Source organism: Coenobita brevimanus, chromosome 23, assembly GCF_032717465.1.
Source record: "Coenobita brevimanus isolate Jiangsu-jjx chromosome 23, ASM3271746v2, whole genome shotgun sequence".
NCBI classification, from domain to species: domain Eukaryota; kingdom Metazoa; phylum Arthropoda; class Malacostraca; order Decapoda; family Coenobitidae; genus Coenobita; species Coenobita brevimanus.
This window is the reverse complement of record NC_136976.1, coordinates 62,175,392-62,196,358: the sequence shown is the minus strand read 5'-3', so window position 1 is coordinate 62,196,358 and position 20,967 is coordinate 62,175,392. Positions and strand designations below refer to the sequence as shown.

The 20,967-nt window shown below is 41.5% G+C and overlaps 1 protein-coding gene across 2 annotated transcripts in view; it reads right to left on the bottom strand.

The window, feature by feature from the left end:
* LOC145392864 (serine protease persephone-like) overlaps positions 1-20,967 on the bottom strand; it is a 68,949-nt gene that overhangs the window by 39,841 nt on the left and 8,141 nt on the right. The window contains exon 1 of one of the 2 annotated variants that reach the window (XM_080267147.1): positions 8,209-8,273. The exons of the other annotated variant lie outside the window; for it this stretch is intronic. The gene's annotated coding sequence lies outside the window, so the exon portion shown is untranslated. Of the gene's footprint in view, positions 1-8,208; positions 8,274-20,967 lie in introns of those variants that run through there. 2 annotated transcript variants of the gene reach the window in all.

The following is a 20,967-nucleotide window of genomic DNA, read 5'->3' as shown; positions in this document are numbered from 1 at the left end:
TCAGTAATTTCCCCTTAATATTGTTCTCATTTCCTTTTTTCTGAGAAAATCCTGCATCCAACAGTGGAGACTGCCTTGGATACCTCCTTGATGGTACAGTTTCCATAAAAGTCTTTGATGCGGTACTCTGTCAAATGCTTTCTTAAAATCTAAATAGATACTGTCCACCCATCCTTCTCTTTTCTGTAATGTTTCTCTAACTTTGTCATAATTGCTTAGAAGATTAGTAACACATGATTTTCCCTTCCTAAAACTGAACTGCCTCTCTTTTATCATACCATGTTCTAGATGTTTTACCCAAACTTCCCTTATCAGCTTTTCTAGTATCTTACAACACTGGTCAGTGATACTGGTCTGTAGCTGAGTAGTTCTCATTGTGTTAAATTTGACTAGTGTACAGGTATTTGTAGACCTCACAGGTGGTTAAGAGGGATGAGTAAAGGACTCAAAAAAAAAAAAAAAAAAAAAAAAGGAAAGCGAGCACCAAGCCACTCAATAACTAAGTTTCCCCCTGGGGAGGGGGGGGGATAGAATACCTCCTCAGTATCCCTGCTTGTTGTAAAAACCGTCTAAAAGGGGCACTTTAATCTTCATCCTTCCTCTTTTCCCCCTCTGCTTCTTGTACTTTATCTGTCCCACCTCTCTGCCTTATATTTTCACTTTAATACCCACCCAACTCCTATTGTAGTGCCATATAGCCATTGAGTGGCTTGGTGCTACCTTTCCTTTTTTTTTTTTTTTTTTTTTTAAATAATCCATTCCATTCAATGACTAAGTTATATGGCACTAACTTGGGTGGGTATTGAAAATATATGGCAGAGAGGTGGAACAGATAAAGTACAAGAAGCAGAGGGGGAAAAGGGGAAGGATTTTTAGTGGGCTTTTACGACAAGCAGGGATACTGAGGAAGTATTCTATCCCCCCCTCCCCGAGGGGAAAGGACTCGTGAGATAACCGTGACTGGGAGCTGGCTTAGTTTCCATTGATAGCACCCCTCTGGAGAGGAGGGACAGAATACTTCCTCAGTATCCCTGCTTGTGGCAAAAGGGGCACTTTAATCTCCATCCTTCCCCTCTTCCCACTCTGCTCCTGTACTTTATCTGTCTTACCTCTCTGCCTTACATTGTCACTTTAATACCCGCCAAACCCTCTTCCATTATAGTGCCATGTAGTCATTGTTTTAGCTTGGTACTGGCGCTTATTATTCACCTCCTCTTGTACTTCATGTGTCTTATTTCTCAGCCTTATATTTTCACTTTAATAACCACCCAACCCCCTTCCACCTCAGTGCCATATTTTCATTGGCTTGGTGCTAACTTTTGCTTTTTTTTTTAATTTTTTATTACTGTATTCAATGTATTTTCACTGATAGTACAGTATATTATATCCTGTGCTACTGGACACGACAGGGTTTATGTTACTGCACATGTGTGCAGATTTAAATAAACGATTGGTATTAAAATATGCCAATCAGTGATGTGTAGTAATGTACCCAATGTGCTGAATAACCTAACTTAGGATTTTTTCTTTAATTTCCCATAACAACTAGTATCTGAAGTGATCTCAGTACCGTAACTGATAAGGGTTTTTACTTTATCATTATCCATTGAATCAGTAGCAGTGCTGTAACAGTGTGAACAGCAAACTTCACTAAGCATACCCTACTGGAGTGCATACTGTTTTCATAGTGTTTGGAGTTAAAAGTACTTTTCCATAAATGAAATTCAGAGGCTAATTTTTATTTCACATTGACTGAACTTGAACTATACTGGACTAGCCTAACACTCTTATGTGAGATTTCTCAAAACTAAAGGGAGATGTAAGATTTCTCAAAACTAGAGGGATTGGATTGGATAATTGGAAAAAAAAGGAAAAGGAAAAGCTAGCACCAATCCACTTATTGACTCTATGGCATTTAAAAGGGGTTGGGTGGGTATTAAAGTGAATATATAACGCAGAGAGGAAGCTATCTAAGTATTTTTGCAGACGATGCAAAAATTCAAAAGAAAATTACTAACATAGATTCTTGCAAAGAGCTGCAAGAGGAATTGAACAAGCTTCATGAATGGAGCAATAAATGGCAAATGGAATTTAATGTGGATAAGTGTCATGTAATAATATTTGGTAAAAGTGAGAAAAGACCAGATTGGTATTATAAGTTAGGAAGATCAACCCTACACATATCAGAAAAGGAGAAGGACCTAGGAGTAATTATCAGTAACAGACTATCTCCTGATGATCACATCAGTGAGAAGGTACGAAACATGTATACATTGCTTGCTAATATGAGAATAGCATTCACATATATAAATGAAGATATGCTGAGGAAGAGAATATTCATCAGACCAACTCTGGAGTATGCATCACAGTAGTCTGGAATCCTCATCTCAAAAAACACAGATAAGATTGAAAAAATACAACGGGCCACTACAATATAGGTACCAAGCTTAAGAGATTTAAGTTACTGAGAAAGACTGGAAAGATTGAATTTACCAACGCTGCAGGAGAGGAGGAGACATGATTATGCTATATAAATGCATATCAGGGGAACAGAAAATAGACATAAATGAATATATATCATATGTGTGAAGCATCAGCAAGAGGACATTGCAAAATACAGCATAAAAAGAGAAGTGATAAAGATGTAAGGAAATTCAGTTTCCCTAATAGGACAATTGATCAGTGGAATGCACAACCGAATGAGGTAGTGTGTGCCAAAACTATTTATAATTTCAAGGATATGTATGATATAAACGGTTTAATACACGGGACAGTACGAGCTTGACTCATTCCTGTAAAGATTCAAAGCTAAGGCAATCCTCACGCCTAACAGATTAGATAACTCGTCCCCAGATGATTAATTATAACTATGTTTATCCAACCTAACTCATTCATACCTTAGAAATTCGAATTTTTACTGCTTTCCGCCTAACCTAATTTAATTTAAGTGCGAAAACTACCCGAGAAAGCTTTGAAACGAATGATGAGACGCCGGAATGACCATTTGCCGTTTGTAAACAAAGGGCGAGAGGCTCCGATCATGTTACCCCTACAGAGATCAGAGGACAAATGGCATATTTGTGGCGGCCTCTGGCAACTCCCGCGCATGCGCCGTAGGGGGCGGACAGGGGGACCGTTTGTAAACAAAGGGCGAGAGGCTCCGATCATGTTACCCCTACAGAGATCAGAGGACAAATGGCATATTTGTGGCGGCCTCTGGCAACTCCCGCGCATGCGCCGTAGGGGGCGGACAGGGGGACAGATCATAACGCTACACCGGCTCAGTGGTAATGCTCTCGCTTAACATCGCTAAGACGGGGGTTCGTGACCGACCCGGTGAATTACACACACACACGCACAGTTTCTCTTATGTACACCTCACGCACTTACACAATCACCACAAACACACACCCGCACAGAAGCACATTCTTTTACATACACACACATCAAATATATTTTCACTGAAATTTGACAAACCAACCCAGTAGGTCGGAGCGGAGAAAACTGGAAGAGACTTTGGCCGTCCAGTGAACCACCTATCACAGGATGTTGATTGTGTGTGTGTGTGTGTGTGTGTGTGTGTGTGTGTGTGTGTGTGTGTGTGTGTGTGTGTGTGTGTGTGTGTGTGAACAATTATCTACATGCATAAAAACCATACTGTATTGATTGTGTGTCTAATCCTTCTCTGTATCAAACTCCGGTACAATTTGCCTTCTCTGTTTTTCCACGCACGAGACTCACCAGTGAACCATTCATTAACATTTTGACAGACAGGAATTCCCTCGACTGAAAAAAAAATAATAATCGGCTTGTGTTGGCCAATACAAATTCCCCATGTATACTAATAGATGAGGGAGGTATACCAGCGACGATTTTTACACCTCTCAGTGCTAGGACTTCCCTCAGTTGAACAAAAAATCCTCTGGTGTTAGCTATTTCCCTCAGCTGAATAAAAATCCTCAAGTGTTAGCTTTCAAGTACACATAACCGCATCGAAAGGTCAAGTCTGGCGATATTCCTAAAGTGGAATTCCCTAACATGTTTACGATCTATTCCGTTTCGTAACTGACGGGTTTCTACAGGAACAACTAGACGAGGGAAGATTTTGTACTTGTTTCCCCGATCTTCCTGCAGAGAACAGTTATAACGTGCATGTAATTCTCGTCTCGTAGCTGAGATATATTCAAGAAGTTAGAACAGGAGACACAGGAGGATTTGACAGTCTCCTTGTTCTTCCTGCAAATCAAAACCTGAGTTACGACATGGAATTAATCAAAACTGCGTTTGTGTATCCCGGTCCTCATTACCTTGAGCCGTATATATAAAAAATTCAAAGCAAATTTCGTGACAGAGAATTCCACAACATTTATCCATATACAGGATCATTTTAGTTGCCGTATTTTTATCCCATTAATATTAACTCTAATTTGGATGTGAAGTGTAATTTGGGAGTAGTATGAATGAAGACAAACGTACATGCAAAGAAGCTTATACACAATTTAAGCTTGAGACAATTTATAAACACGGTCCCTTCTCGACGTTGCACCTTGAACCACACCCACTCATCCTTACTGGCATAGAAGCCTTCGTAGCACCTCTTCCTTAGCGATTGATTTTGCATAATGCAACTAAATATTGTCTTTTGTGATTATTATATTTGTTTAATAACGTCATGGATTGCAATGATAAAATAAAAGGAAATGTTAACCCTCTCATTGTCGGGATATCTCAAATAATATACTGCAACTAACACCAGACGATTTCATTTAACTGAGAGCGAGTATAGAAGGCTGAATGTTAATATTGTCATCATTAACCTTCTCATGATCGGGACAACTCAAGTATTCTACTCTGACAAACTCCAGAAGATTTTACTTCAGCTGAAAGTGATTGTTAAAGTCTTGCATGCAATATAAATCACTGAGGAAGACGTGCTACGAGATTAGATAATAAAAAAAAGCCAGGGTAAAAGATCTTGGAAGTGGCCTCTCTGTGGGTGGCAACTTCCCAGGAAGCCAAACAAAGGGACCGGCGCGTGGGCTTGGTAGGTTCTCTGGTATCTTCCTTGCTGACTGGAATGACTGACTGATTGGCCCTTTCATTGTAGGGACAACTCTAGTAATGCATTCCGGCAGGCTCTGTACCTCCTATTCCTTGCTGATTGGTCTGACTTAGTAATTAACCCTCTCGCAGTAGGGACAACGCTGGTTTTCTCTCCCAGTTAACATTAGTCGAATTTATTCGGCTGAGAGCGAGTCATAGGAGCCGAAAATGTTAATACTGCCACCATGAATCCTCTCACGATCAGGACAACTCCAGTATTCGACTTCAGCTTACCCCAGCCAACAGTGCAGCTGAGAGTGAGTTATAGGAACCTCAGAGTCTTCAGTAACCTAGCGGCGTAATAGTGAAGGTCATTGTCGCCGTGTAGCAAGAAAGGAAATAACAAATACAAACATCTAAACTACAGATACACTATAACCTGATTATTCTAACCTGGCAAAGATCTCTAACCCTTTTCTGCTAAGTTGATGCCCAGACTGGAGGGTTCATTTAACTAGTAATCAAGGAAACTCGTTCCTACCGCAAAACTAAGGCCCATCAAATTTCATGCAACCACACTTTATTATTTCTGTCACGAGTGGCCAGTTCTGTCGGTTCAAAACAAACAATGTCCTGTTTTTATTCTAACTTGGTCCAGATTTTCGTCCTTATGCAGCTTATTTCTCAAAGCTCAGAATCAGAACAAGACAATACTATAGCTATACATCCTTTCCGCAGTGCTTCTTCGTGATTAAAATCATATTCTCCTGTTAATCTATTATAACACTTCAGTATTCAAAGTCGAGAGATGGGAATTATAGGCCAAGTAAAAGTTAAAGGGTATAATGTAAATCTCAAGCATTAAAATCTTATCCACATAGTTATACACCTTAACCTTGGACTATTCAAGTGCATTAGGAGTCAGGCCGGATTATGAAACTCAGTTTGATAGGTCATCTATTTTTTTCAGTCTAGTTTTTCCTCTGTCTAAACATTTGTACATAGAACGAAACCAAAAATTCGTAGGCTATATAACTTCCTTTTGCAGTTTCCGCTAAGCATATCAGTAAAAAAAGAAAAATGCATTTTTTTTTTATTTATTTGTTTATTTGTATTTTTTCGAGTTTGTCAAAGGACCAATGAAAAATTACTCAAGGGCCGGATTTGGCCCACCGGCCCCCGGTTGAGTAGCCCTGCCTTAACCCCTCCAATCCAGTGATGTGCTTTTTATTACGTTCTTGGTATCTACAGACGTTTTATTTGTCTGAGGAGAGATTTTTCGAAGTGGAGGGGTTAGACATAGCCTTAAATTATTTCCTTCACTATTAGAATTTGTCGCCTTGAATAGTCGTCTGGTGGTGAGTCTGTCATAAATGGAAAGAAATCGTCAAATGGTTACAAGATTAAAATGAAAAAATATATAGTGTGCTTAAAGAGGTTAAATCTTTCACTACGAATATGAGGTTTCTGTGATATTCTTGTCACCCCAGAAGCGTGTAAAACTTAGGAAGGACCAGGTGTAAGGATGAGGTTAGGAACAATCTACATTAATCCCTATATTATGACAACATTCTCGTACATCGGTTTTCCTTGAGGAATTGCAAAGTGACTCCTCTTCGTGAAAGGTTTAATATTATATGATATTTGTGTGCTTCTCATATAGACATAGACTAATTAAATATTATCATCATCATCTCACTCTTCATTCCAGTCGAAAGTATGGGGGTTATATAGGACAAACAAAAAGGAAAAGAAAGAAAAAAGAAAGAAAGAAAGAAGAAGAAGGAGAAGAAGAAGACACAGCATAACGATGGGAAAGCTATCAACAGTAAGCACACTGAAATGGACCAAACCATCATTCATACATCTCTTAAGGCTCCCGAATCCTGGCTCAGACTCACAAGCATAACCATCTTCACATATTATTCTGTACGTTTCTGTAAAATGCACATCACATTCTTCCAATTACTCAAGCTATAAAAGCGGTGCCAAACCCATATCATGGACTTCGTGCAATCTTCACCCAACCATTTCGATCCCTATCAGTTCCTCAGCTTCACTAACTTCACACACACCGCAACTCAGCCAGGAGACAGGGCGTGTGTGCTGGGCATTCCCCAGGCCCTGTCTTCCCCCTTACCTTTACTCAAGACAACCACCAGCAACCGGGCTACAGCAAGGCCCGGTCTCCTCGAATTGAGGAGAGAATCATCAACAACAACTAACTTCCATACACAACATTCTCGCACAGTCTTACATCATTTATCTACATTCTTAGCCTATCATACCTCCAACCATCTTTAAACTCTCAGGCACCCGTCTCATGTGTCAGTCTATATCCACTTCCCTATATCAGTAAGCATATCATCTATGCACGCTCAATTCTACTCAATTATAAACATTCTTCTAAGGTCACATTTTGCAGGAATAACACACAAAATGATATTAACACTCACAGGGTCTTTGACTCACTCTCAGCTGTATAAAATCATTTGTTATTAGCTGGAAAAGAATACTAGAGCTGTCCTGACAATGAGGGGGATAACTTGCCCATACACAGGATAAAGATGGTGAAAAAGTGGACCAAGAGAGATTCCTCAACTGACGAATACACGACACATTATCAACACACTTCCTTATATGTCACCTTATTATCAAAAAACTTCCCTTTATGACACCTTAATGCCAACAAACCTTCTTATATGACTATTATCAACGAACTTCCTTATACACCTTATTACATCAACATATTTCTTAATACGATACCTAATTATCATCAAACTTCCATATACGACACCTTCTTTTCAACAAGCTTACTTACGCAACAAATAATTATCAACAAACATCTTTATTAGGACACCTTCTGATACAAAAAATTCCTTTCACTATACCTTATTATCAACACACTTCCTTACACGACACCTTATTAACACCAAAACTTTCTGACATTTTATTATCAACAAACTTCATTTTATGACGCATTATCATCAACAAACTTCCTTTTATGACACCGTATTATCGACAGACTTCTCAACTTCACATTTCGCACGAATTGCCTACAAGAAAACCGTTAACTTCGCCATACGCAGAAAAAAGCTGGCAAGAGTGAGGCTGGGGAGAGTGTTGTAAGCTGAGGAATATAAGCTCTTTTGACGAGCAACTCACAGTGGGTTGAGAGGTGTGAGGAGAGTAGCGAGCAGTGTGCTGGGTTGAAAAGAACTGGTTTGTGGAGGAGCAGTGGAGTGGTTGCGCTTCCACGCGGGTACTGGCAGCACTGACTTGCCTTCATCCCACACATCGATGCACCTCCCTCACCTCACACTTCCTTCTCTCTCTCTCTCTCTCTCTCTCTCTCTCTCTCTCTCTCTCTCTCACACACACACACACACACACACCTAACTCACCCTTATCTCACACATCCCCCACACGCGAACACACACCTCTGTCACCCACACACTTCCCTCACCCTCACACCCACACACTCCCCTCACCCTCACACCTTCCTCACTCTCACACCTCCCTTACCCTCACACTCATTCACCTTCACACCCACACATCTCCCTTACCCTGACACCTCGCTCACCCACACATCTACTTCACATTCACACCCACACACCTCCCTTACCCTCAAACCTCCCTCGCCTTCATACCCACACACCTCCTTTACCCACACTCCTTCCTCACCCAGGCTACACACTTCTCTCAAATTCACACATCCCTCGCCCTCACGTGAACCCACACACTTCCCTCACCCTCACACCCACACACTTCCCTAACCCTCACACCCACACAGCTCCCACGCCTTCACACCCACACACTTCCCTCACTCTCATGCCCACCCTCTCTCCACCACCCACACACCTACCAAGACTCCCACCAACTGGCCTCCTCCACCTACGCAAACCACGCACGCTTAAGGACACATGGATCTTAATTCACAAACAGTCCTACGAACCTCATCCCTGCGTCAAAGTCCAGCCACCAGAACAACTATTTTCCCAGTCTGGCGGAACATTATATTATAAAACCTTTGCTGTGCACCTGCTAGTTCCTTCCTGCTCGCACATCCCCTGCTCAGCAACACCCATACAGCGCCGTAATTATAAACTCACCTAATTTTAAGTTGTGCATGAAGTTGTTTGCATGCCGACTTTCCTTCACTAATTCACCAACCGAACACATAACAATCAGTCTGGAATGAAACTTTTAGCAGTCAAATACGACAAGCAAACCCATCTGTAGCAAGGGTTAATAAGGAGACTCATTTTTCCTTTGAACTGGTTGGGATACTTTATAAATACGATCCACTGTTTCACCCCCTCTTCTTCCTGCTCCTCCTCCTTAACCCCACCCCCACCCTTCATTGGGACGTCTTCTCCTTGGCTTGACCCACTCTTTTACGATGACGTGTTGTACATTTTTTCTTACTACTCTCCGATGATTTTACGCAGATTTCGAGTCTTTTCGAGATGGAGGGATTGGTTATAGGTTTCATTATTCCTTTCACTGCTACAGCTCCCTCCTAAGATGAATAAAATCGTCTGGTGTTAGGAAAAGAATGAACTAAAAGGCACGTCTTCTTATTAAATAGGTAAAGAGGCTGGCAGTATCTTTCTTAGCGATGTCTCTTGCTTATCACACGTGCATTTAATCCTTCGCCAGGATTAAATCAATTTCATTTGGCTTTGGAGAGATCTTTCAACCGGAGAGACCAGATATTGCCTATATTTATCCCTTGGCTATAAGAGGTCTCCCCAAAAACTGAATAAAATAGTCTGCAGGTAGTAAGAATAAACCAATAAATGTAGATGAATCATTGCAACAAGCATAAATGTTGGGTGGGACAGAGACAGGTTAGACGTTGCATTCTTTATTTCTCTAACATTTCGTTGTACACAGAACTCTCTGAAGGTGAGTTCTGTGTAGCCCGAAACATTAGATAAAATAAAGAATTCAAGTTCTAACCTGTGTCTCTTTGCCAAGCAACAATGAAATCAGTAAAGCACATCATTGGCTTGAAGGGGTTAATAAAGTCATCTGGTGGTAGGGATCATCAAATAACAAGGCCACAACTGTACTGAAAAGAAATGCAGCACACAAGACAATATTAACTCATGGTTGTGACAGCTCCACTATTCTGCTCCAGCCACACGGTTATATTCAGCTGCGTGTGAGCCATAGGAGCCTCAGAGTTAACACAGTACTATTACCCCTCTCAGGTAACACTGATCATCTATTCCACCTAAAACCGGGTAATTATATTTAGTTGCGAGTGAGTCATAGAAGCCTGAGAGCTGCCCTATCCATATGCAAAAAATAAACATGTTGCTAAATAATTTTAGGGAGTCTGAACACCTTCAACCCCAGTAATTTACGTGTTCATTTATCTGTTTATTTATCTGTTCATTCATTTATTTATTTGCAGTGGTATATACACGATTTTATTCAGCATACGAAGGACCTCAATTAGTGAAAGGGTTAATGAAGGCCATAGCTCATCCCAGCAGTTCGAAAGTCTCTCCAAAGGTAAATAAGAGAACCTAAACGTAGCAAGAATGTAAATAAAACCCATCATGGAGCTCAAGGGTCAACCGGGTGGGAACACAATGCAAAGGTCTTCCTACTTTAGGCGTTGCTACGCTATGTTCTAAATCCTGTTTCTATTCGAGTGCGTGCACACACACACACACACACACACACACACACACACACACACACACACACACACACACACACACGCACGCACGCACGCGCGCGCGCTAAGAAGAGGAGGAGGAACGTGATGGTGGTGGTGGTGAAGAAGAAAAATGATGATGATGAAAGATGATGATGAGGATGATGATGATGATGAAAAATATAACAACGAAAACATCATCATCAACAACATTAACAACAATAATAATAATAATAATAATAATAATAATAATAATCCCCTGGCATTACACACCTAGCCTAACGCTTGCCTCAGCCACTCCCCCTATTAGTCACCTTGCCCTTGTCTTCCGCTCAAAAAAAAAAAAAAAAAAAAAAAAAAACTTTAGGGCACTGCTTTGTTTTGGGGTTACATGACCAGGAAAAAATCCCAGCTCCTCCCTTCTCTTTCTCTCTCTCTCCAGCAGAAAGACATCACACCTAATCATTATACTGTTTACCTATTTAGAAAAAGCGATTGTAAAGTTGCAGTGATAAAAAAAAAAGGCGCGCTTTGTTAAGTAGGTAAAATCCCAGGTAGGTAAAATCCCTTTCAGGTAATCCCAGCTAGGTACCGTTAAGGTTTTTATCCAGTAACTAAAACCCTCTCTCCCCTATGTCAGACACCGCTCTTCAAAATAATAGTAACTGTTTATATTAATTACTGTTACACTGTTGAGCTGTTTAGTTTACCATAAGGAATACTAAAACGGTGGTGGTTTAAAGGCAGTGCTCGATATGGTGTTGCGACGGGAAGTAGCGGACGTGGCGAAGAGGTGTGGAATAGCGAAGAAATCTGGACAGAGTACGTTGGTGTGAGCAAGAAGGAAGAGGCGAGGCAGCCAAGGGGAGTCCCCGTTCACAGTCAGACCACCCTCTAGTGCAAGTCCGGGTCTGAATTCAAGAAGATGCTTACAGCCATTTCCCTCTCGTAGCTGTGAGTGGTCGTGGGAAGGACAAGAAGAGTGCGGAAACTTATGATCACTTCCCCCTCGTTGTTGTGAGTGGTTCTTGTAGGAAGGACAAGGAGAGTGCGGAAACTTATGATCATTTCCCTCTCGTCGCAGTGACTGGTTTTCTTAGAAGGACAAGGACAGTGCAAAATCTTCCCATGTCTTTCGTAATGACAGATCTTACTTACGAGAGAAATATTATACTAACTTTGGGCCAATTTTGGTCTGCAGGAAAAGACAGGGAAAGAGGAATGCATCTCTCAGCAAAAAAAAAAATAATAATAAATAAATAAAAATAAAATCCTAATTACAAAGCAGAATGGATCTTTTTTTTTTTTCTTTTCTAGCTAAGCCCAGGGGTGCGAGTCTCAAACATACTTACGATCGATTTCTTGTCGTAACTTTACGTTGGTTACTGCAGGGAAGGCTAGACGTGAGGGAAGATTTCTGCACCCTCTGTTCATTCTCTTACTCATAATTAAAATAAGTTCACGATATTATTTCGCACAAGTAGAGATTTTATTTTATTTAATTATTTATTTATTTATTTCTTTTTTTTTGTAAAGATAAAACGGCATGAGGAACTGCAGTGCTCTTGTCCCTCCAACGAGAAGAAATCATAGTTATAACGGGGAACTGATTGCTCGACTCTTTATGTATCCCATCCAGGCGTCACAAAGGCTCATAAACCCCGTGGAGCTGTTGCAGGTGCTTCCATTAACACATCCAGCCCAAACTGGAAGGATCCAATTCGCCAGCTGGTCAGACTCTAAGAGAAAGACTGTTTCCCCCTTCCCCTTTGCCCATATCCAATACCAACCATCCTACAATCAGGGACCTGGATGTAAATTTGACTGTTGAGTGTCCTAGGGTGGGGGAAGATGATGGCCTATCACACAGGTAATTGTCTGGCTTACTGACCCTCGTGCAGTTGATAGGCATTAAGGTAAGTCTTCTCTTTTCTCTCCCCTTAACCCTTCCACCACGTCAAAAATTTTGGTTGTCATATTCTGAGTATGAACGGATGAGGTTACTTAGCATGAGACTGGTTTCCCGTGTGCTAAGGGTTAAATATCTATCTATCTATCTGTCTATGTATCTGCCTGTCTATCTGTCCGTCTGTCTAGTGCTAACATATTTATTCATCCATCTATCTATCCATCCATCCATCCTTTCAATATTCTATGTATCTGTCAATCTCCATCTATCCTATCTGTCCATCTATCCATCCATCCATCTATCCATCCATCCCTTGATCTATCTATGTCTATCTCCACCTAATTATCTATCTATTAATCTCTCTCTCTCTCTCTCTCTCTCTCTCTCTCTCTCTCTCTCTCTCTCTCTCTCTCTTTCTCTCTCTCTCTCTACACACTAGTATATGTAGCCATCCATCTATATACCATTTCATTATTATCGAGAATTTATTTTGCTTCCCTGTACCAGTATTTTCCGCCTGAATCCAGTTACATGAGACAAAATAAGAACATAAAAAACTCACACTTAGTTCACTTTACCCTGCAGAACGTTTATAAATATGGCCCCCACTGCTTCCCTGCAATTACGCGGCGTCGGGCGCGTGCGTATGAGCTTGGTTTTTTGGCTCCTGTTTTTTTTTTTTTCTGGTAGTCAGTTTTGTCTGTCTATATGTCTGTTTGCCTGTCTGTTTGTCTCTGTCCGTCTACCTGTCTGTATTTAATTGTCTATCTATCTATCTTTCTATCTATTTATTCATCTTTACCTCTCCATCCATCCATCCATCCATCTGTCTGTTTATCTACCTACCTATCTATCTATCTGTCTATCTATCTCCTATCTATCTATCTATCTATCTGTCTGTCTGTCTGCCTGTCTATCCATCCATCTCTCCATCCATTCATTCATTCATTCATCCATCTGTTCATCTGTCTATATGTCTAGCTAGTTAGCTAGCACTCCAACCAACCACCTATCTGTTTGTGTCAGTTTTATACATACCAGGTATGTGTCTACGTGAAGGCACACACCATCCTCTCACTTGATGGAGTGCTACCTTCAGGTGATTCCTGCTCAGTGGTTGATAAATAAGACGGTTTTTTAGAGCCCAAGAAATCAGTTACGCTCGTATTTTTGTACTGCAGTTTCAGAGAGTCACAGCCAGCTGCAACCGGTTCCATGGTGTTTCCCTGTGGCCGCTCTTGACCGCCCATAACCGCTCAGGAGTGGTTAGGTTCCGGGAACATATCCACCCACGACCAGTGTGCGCCGACCGACGTGTGCAGTGGCCACCAGCAACACAAGCAGAAAACGTGGAAACAGAGCAGGAGTTATATATTATAGATATAAAATCATGGGAAACAGGACGTGATGATAATGCTGATGGTTAATAATATGAGTCATTATGTTCCATCTGAGCTGGTATTTAAGTTTCAAAATGACTAATGGGATAATAATAAATAAAAAAAGTATACAATGGGGAACTGGTAGGACTACGCAACTGTCGATGTGGATCCATATTGGTGCACTTAAATAATACAACATGGCGAAGCCTGTGAAGATACAGAAACCAGATATTGTTGCTGAATGTGTAGGTTAAAACATCTTTATCGTGTTGAGTCACTTGTATACAAACAGGTAAACAGGGCTGCTGGGTCCTGAGAAGGCAAATGATAGCCTACATGTAGAATGTAAAACAGCGTTCCTCAGACAGGGCAGATCCCATAAAAAAGGAGGTAAGGGGCCTAGTAACCATTTTGAGTAATTTTAATAGGATAAAAAAAAAAAAAAAAGATGCTGTAAAGTGCCCTGGTTGTGGCAGGAGAGTGTCTTTGTGTTATGATGGGGAATGGTTGTGACGGTGGACTAGATGCTTACATATCGTCACTGCTCTATCCACTCCTTCGCCAACCAATAGCAAGTGAGAGGAAAGAAATCGGCCACGATTAGTTTTCCTGAGGGTTCTTGGGACGTGACGGGTGAAGAAATCCTTGACCAGTCAGACTGGCGGCACGAATATGCGGCTATGTTGGGTGGTAACCATATAACCAACCCGATGTCTGGTGGTCTAGTGAACTTAGGGATTCTAATTACACTAGACTTTACATACAAGGGAAGGTTGGAGTTTATTGCACCCCTAACACCAATCAGGGATGGGTAATTGATCATCGGCTTAAAAGTCTGGACAAAGTAGCCTAGCCCCCTACGCTCATGACGGGGCAATAGAGGACTCGATAACAGAAATATATATATATTTTTTTTGCACGATCTGTAAAACAGACAAACAAAGAAATGGTAGATTGATGTGGGGCTGCGTTAGACTGCAGCACCTTCCGTGTGAAATTCCTTAGAGTGTGACTGACTGACTGACCAGGCCGTTCTTAGAGATGTTTCTTCATCTAAAAAGTTAACCCTTCTTTCCACTTGACATTTATTTCTCATGAGGTGAAGTTAACCCGGAAGCTCGGAACGCTGGGGTTGGTGCCAGCTCAAGGATAACCCCAGTGAGAACTATTACAATTCCAAATATCTTACATCATTTACACTTACCAAGAATTTTATGGTGCCTATAACCTTAAAAACACAAATCACTAAATTATATCTTTTAAGACAGGTTAGGTTAGGCGGAAAATTTCAAATGTCTCCAATTTTGAAGTCAATAAATACCTTAGCGAGTAACTTTAGAGAAACAGGCACGTAACAAAGTCATTTTGAAATTAAAATCACTGTGTACATTGTTCAGTAACATATAAGTAACTGAGTGTCAGCTTTTAACAATATGTTTTGAATGTCTAAAAATACCTCAGAGAGTGATTTGAAAGAAAAGTTAAGTTTATCAAACGAACTCCCCTAAAATGCACTGTCTCTACGTCACAACAAAGATAGAGTTCTAAAATATTGGCAAGCCGATTTTTTAGATGCTCACATTTCCCCCCTCCCCAAATAAAGCTGACCTGATTATTGAAAGGATCGCCGCTCACTTCGCTAACTTCCACCTCCAGTTAACCCCTTCAGGACGTGTTTGTTTTATTCTTGCTTCTGCCAGACGTTTAACTCCTTCAGTATGGTGGTGATTCTTTTTTTTTTTTTTTTTACCACACTATCATGGGATGATTTCATCCAACGATCTTATTCAGCTCTAATGGTGAAAAGACTGATTTGCTATATCGAAGTCTCCCCCTGACCTGAATCAAGTCGTCAGAAAAAAGAAAAAAGAAAAAGGAAAAGGGAAAAAAGAAAAAGAAAGAAAAGAAACCAAGGAGGGAAAAAAGGAAAAAGGGTAGAAAGAAAAGTCACAGGATTCAGAGAGTTAATATAGCTAGCACAGGGCACTGTAGTGAATGTGTTAAGATCAGCCAGGGCGCCACAGATGACTAGCACTGTAGATTTTACAGGAGTTTCGCAGCCCTATCGGGCTGTTCAACACTTGCCCAAATGACAGCCAATTCGGAACAGCTGCCACCACCACCATCTTCACTGCTACCACCACCACCACCACCACCACAGGTACCACAACTATCATCATCACAGCTACCATGAACACCATCACCACCACCACAGCTACCACGACTATCATCATCACAGCTACCACAACTATCATCACAGCGACCACAACTATCATCATCACAGCTACTATCAACACCACCACCACAGCTACCATCACTATCTTCATCACAGCTAGCATCAGTGCCACCACAATTGCCATCATTTCCATCATCACAGCTGGCACCACCACTAGACTGTAACACCAGTTGAGTAGGGCGATACTCCCAAGGTGAATGGAAAGCTGATGACAGGGAGAGCTGGAGCTCCCGTTTCATCAGCCCTCGGGATCAGCTTCTGACCATTCCACTTTGCTGAACTTTTTCATTGTTTCAGTAACACAGAGAGTAGGTGAGCATCCTCTCCAATACAAGTTCCTCTAATTGTCAACACCAAACTACATGCACATTACACACTACACTTCCTATTAAAAAAAAAAAAAAAAAAAAAAAAAAAAAAAAAAAAAGGCATCTCATCATAGTCTCGGAGTTCCTGGGGGAGGGGGGGGGGACCATCAAAGTCCCCAACATCCGTCCCTCTCCTGATGATGGCCATGTGGGATGCCTGGAACCAATGTCTAACTCATTTCTTCATATCTACAACATTGGCGGCCTTTCGTCTAACTTTCTCTCTGTTGAACACCACCACTCCTTTTCTAAACTCAACTGTCTGAGGTGACTGATAGTAAACCCTTTTCTGTATCCTCCTACTTTCTCTATACTCATTTCAAAGCCAAAGGTGACTGTTGGGTATATGTGAATAACAACATATTTTGCTTTTGTGTTCATGAACCTGAATCTTCTGAATTTTTCTACTCACAGGCTTCGGCTTTCCTGTCATTCTCTGACTTAATATATATGTGCTGATTACTTATCCCCTAATTCTACTGACTATAAAAAATTCTTCGACTATATTACTTCGAAGGTGGAAGACATCCTATTCATCTCTCCTTTCTCTGAAATCTCCATTCTAGGTGATTTCACTGTTCACCACCACCTTTGGCTCTCCTCTTCTTTCACTGATCCAGCTGGTGAACAAACCTACATCTTTTCCATCCTTAAGACCTAGAGCAACTTGTACAGCACCCTACCTATATCCCTCCCCACCTTGGAGAGAGTTCCAACATACTTGACCTCTTCATTACAGCTAACCCTTCTGCTTATGCGTTAATCTTTTCTCTCTGTTGGGCTCCTCCGATCAAAACCTTATCGCCTTAACCTGTCCTGTGTCCCCAGTAAGGCCTGTGGACCCTCCCATCTTGGTAATTGTTAATATCTGTATCTTCGGGGAGTTTGGAGTTATACTGTAGCCCTCTGAATATCTGTGACATTGAGTTTGACCTTTTAAGGTCACGGTCAAAGGTCAAGGTACCAATTAAAAACCCATTTGGGATTTCCTTATATGTTGATAATAAATATTTATCCTCAAGCAGTTTCGAGTTACAGCCCCCTGAATATCCGTGACCTTGAGTCTGACTTTTCAGGGTCGTTCAAGGTCAAAGGTCTTGGTGCCAAATGAAAGCCCATATTACGAGTTCCTGCATGTTCATAATAGAAAATATATCTTCAACCATTTTCAAGTCGTATCGCCCTGAAAATCTGTGACCCTGATTTTGACCCTTCAAGGTCACTCGATTACCTCCAAAATACAGGTATAATCACTTTCATTGGGGACCAGTGCCCACATATCCTGAAAGTTTCATTTTTTTCTTTATCATTCTGCCCTTTTCCGTAATGTTGCTAACAAACAAATAAACATACAAACACACTCGACCAAAAACCGTCGGACTACGTCCGGGCGAGGTAATAAATAAATAAATAAAAGACGTGTAAAGCGTTGGTGTAATAGGTCTTCTGGGAATACCTTAAGAATTATACCAGTTTCTTTTTATTTTCTTTACCCTTTTGAAGATGGTCAGGTTATTCTCTCCAGAAGGATGATGCTTTTTTTTTTTTTTTTTTGTTCCAGTCTTGTTGCCCAGGCTTTTTTTTTTTTTCTTAACCTGGGAAAAAACTTGAATAGTAATAGAATTAATGAAGGCTTTATTTAACCCCACTAGCCCGATTAGTCTCTATGGAGCAATAGTAGAGGTATCACTGTAGAGAAATATACGAACACTTTCTTGTCCGCTTGCATAACTGGGAAATTCAAGTTAACCCTTTGAGGACGACTGGCAGGGCTTGGGGCTACAGTCTTGGCGTCTCAGAACGATTTAATTCAGTCGAGGGAAGTTACCTGCAAGTCTTATAGGGTTGAGACATCTGTTCCTAGTAGTCTCTCTCTCTCTCTCTCTCTCTCTCTCTCTCTCATTGCCACGTTGTTCAAAGTGCAAAAAAAATACCTACGTCATGCACTGTACCATAATGTTAGTGTATCATTAACAGTGAACTCTACTTTTTACATCTGACAAATGTCGAATAGAGAGACAACTTAGAAGCAAGTGAGAGGAACTCCATGAAAGTGACAGTAGAAGGAGAATGATAAGAAGGTGTTTAATAGGAGAGGAATGTTACTGAACATCCATGATCAGAAGTTTGTCGACGCCTCCCTGCTGCCTGTGGTGATGGAAAGGTTACTTGTAATATTTAAATATTCATATGTGACTATTTTTTTTAATGCAAGAAAGAAGGAACCAAAGGCCAGGAGTCAGCAAACTGTTTCCTCCAAGAGAAAACAAATACAATACAAAAGAGCCAAATTCAAGATCCGTTTGAAAGACTGGAGATCATAGGAGGCAGGAAATACAGGCAGAGGGAGACAGTTCCAGAGTTGACTTGTTGCATAAATGAAGGACTGGGAGTAACGGTAAATTCTTGCATTAGATAGCTGGTCAGAAAAGGAATGGGAGTTTGTTGCTAGACGGGTGCTGCGCGCGCGCGCACACACACACACACACACACACACACACACACACACACACACACACACACACACACACACACACACACACACACACACACACACACACACACGACATTGAAGGATACTCTCTGACGTTCGGGGAGGAATGATAAATGCGGAAAGCAGTTAGAAGAATGCTGATGAGGGGACTCTCGGAGAGCTTTGCTATTATCAGTAAATTATTTTGCTTCTTTCCACCCAGATCTGAAGCAAAGTAGGAGGAGGACGCCGATGTGATATTGCCCTCAAGGTCGCTAAGCGGAAGATGGGGATAGGAGGGGTAGTTCAGCGAAGGGTGAAGGGGTGTTGGAGTGGGGAGAGAGTGGAGTTGTCGAGTGGAGAGGAAGAGGAGGACAGGATGTAGAGGATACGTTAGGAATGGGGGTGGGAGGCAACTGAGATTAACGGCAGTGAATTCAGACCTTATAGTCTGGACAACTCTAACATCCTATTCTAATTAATACCAGACTATTATCTTCCGTTTTATTATGTGCCCGTCTTCGCCGTTACACTCACCTTTCACACTAAATACATGATAGGGTTGTCTCATACAGGACTGGTGTATCGGTGAGTATAGCAGGCTGAGACTGTTAGCAGTGTCAACATTAACTGTAATACGATTGACCCTCACATGGTCTGGACATGTCTAGTATTGTTTGACAGCTAACGCTAGTCGAGTTTATTCAGCTGAAAGTGAACTATAGGAGCCTGAAAGTGTTAACTTTCTTACTGAGGCCAATGTACCTCCTGGATGAAGAAAAATCATCAGGCAGGGAATGAGTTTATCGAGACTGTCTAACCCTCTGACTCTGGGGACTGAAGACAGCTGTACAAAATCGTCTGGTACTTGCCACAATGAAACAGCATTGTGTGGATGGTAGAAAAAGAGATAATGGAGAGAGTCATTAACACTCTCAGGCTCCTAAGATGTTCTTTCAGCTGAATAAAATCGTCTGGCCTTAGCTACCACACACTAGGTTGATATCAAGTCCTCCTGACCACGAGAGGATAATGGTACCTACATCAGCACTCCCAGGTTCCAACGCTCAAACAGTAGAAAAAAAAAATGTTGGTGTTTGTTGAAATGGAATACTGAGGCCATCCCGCGCTTAAGAGGGCTAATAATAACCTTCTTACTGATTGAATATCGCTCAGCTGGAAGAAAAAAAAGAAGAGGAGGAGGAGGAGGAGATGAGCATGATGATAAAGACGACGAGGAAAAGGAGGAGGAGGAGGAAAAGAAGAAAAAGAGGAGAGGAGGAGGAGGAGGAAAAGAAGAAAAAGAGGAGAGGAGGAGGAGAAGGAGGAGGAGGAAAAGGAAGAGAGGAAGAAGGAGGAGGAGGAAAAGGAAGAGAAGAAGGAGGAGAAGGAAAAGAAGAAGAAGGAGAGGAAGATGAAGAAAGGACGAAGGAGGCACTTATAAAAGAAAACGGAGAAACAGGAAACAGATACGGTAACAAACTCCAAAATGAGAGAGAGAGAGAGAACCCGGATATTACAAAAAGCTAATATACCCGGTAAACTGAAATATTCCTCTCAATTATTTTTTATTCTTGCCCAGTCTGTGTGTGTGTGTGTGTGTGTGTGTGTGTGTGTGTGTGTGTGTGTGTGTGTGTGTGTGTGTGTGTGTGTGTTTTAATCCGCCCACACACACTGGTACCTCTCGCTGACGTTACCTTGGATTTTTCCCAAAGTACCCTGCGGTGGTGTGGGTATGGGACCGTGTGATGTTGCTGTGTGTGTGTGTGTGTGTGTGTGTGTGTGTGTGTGTGTGTATGTGGATGGGTGGGTGCGTGCGCGAGCGCGTGGGGAGTGAGTGGGTGGGGGTGGGGCGGGGTGGGGGTGAGTGTAAGTATGGATG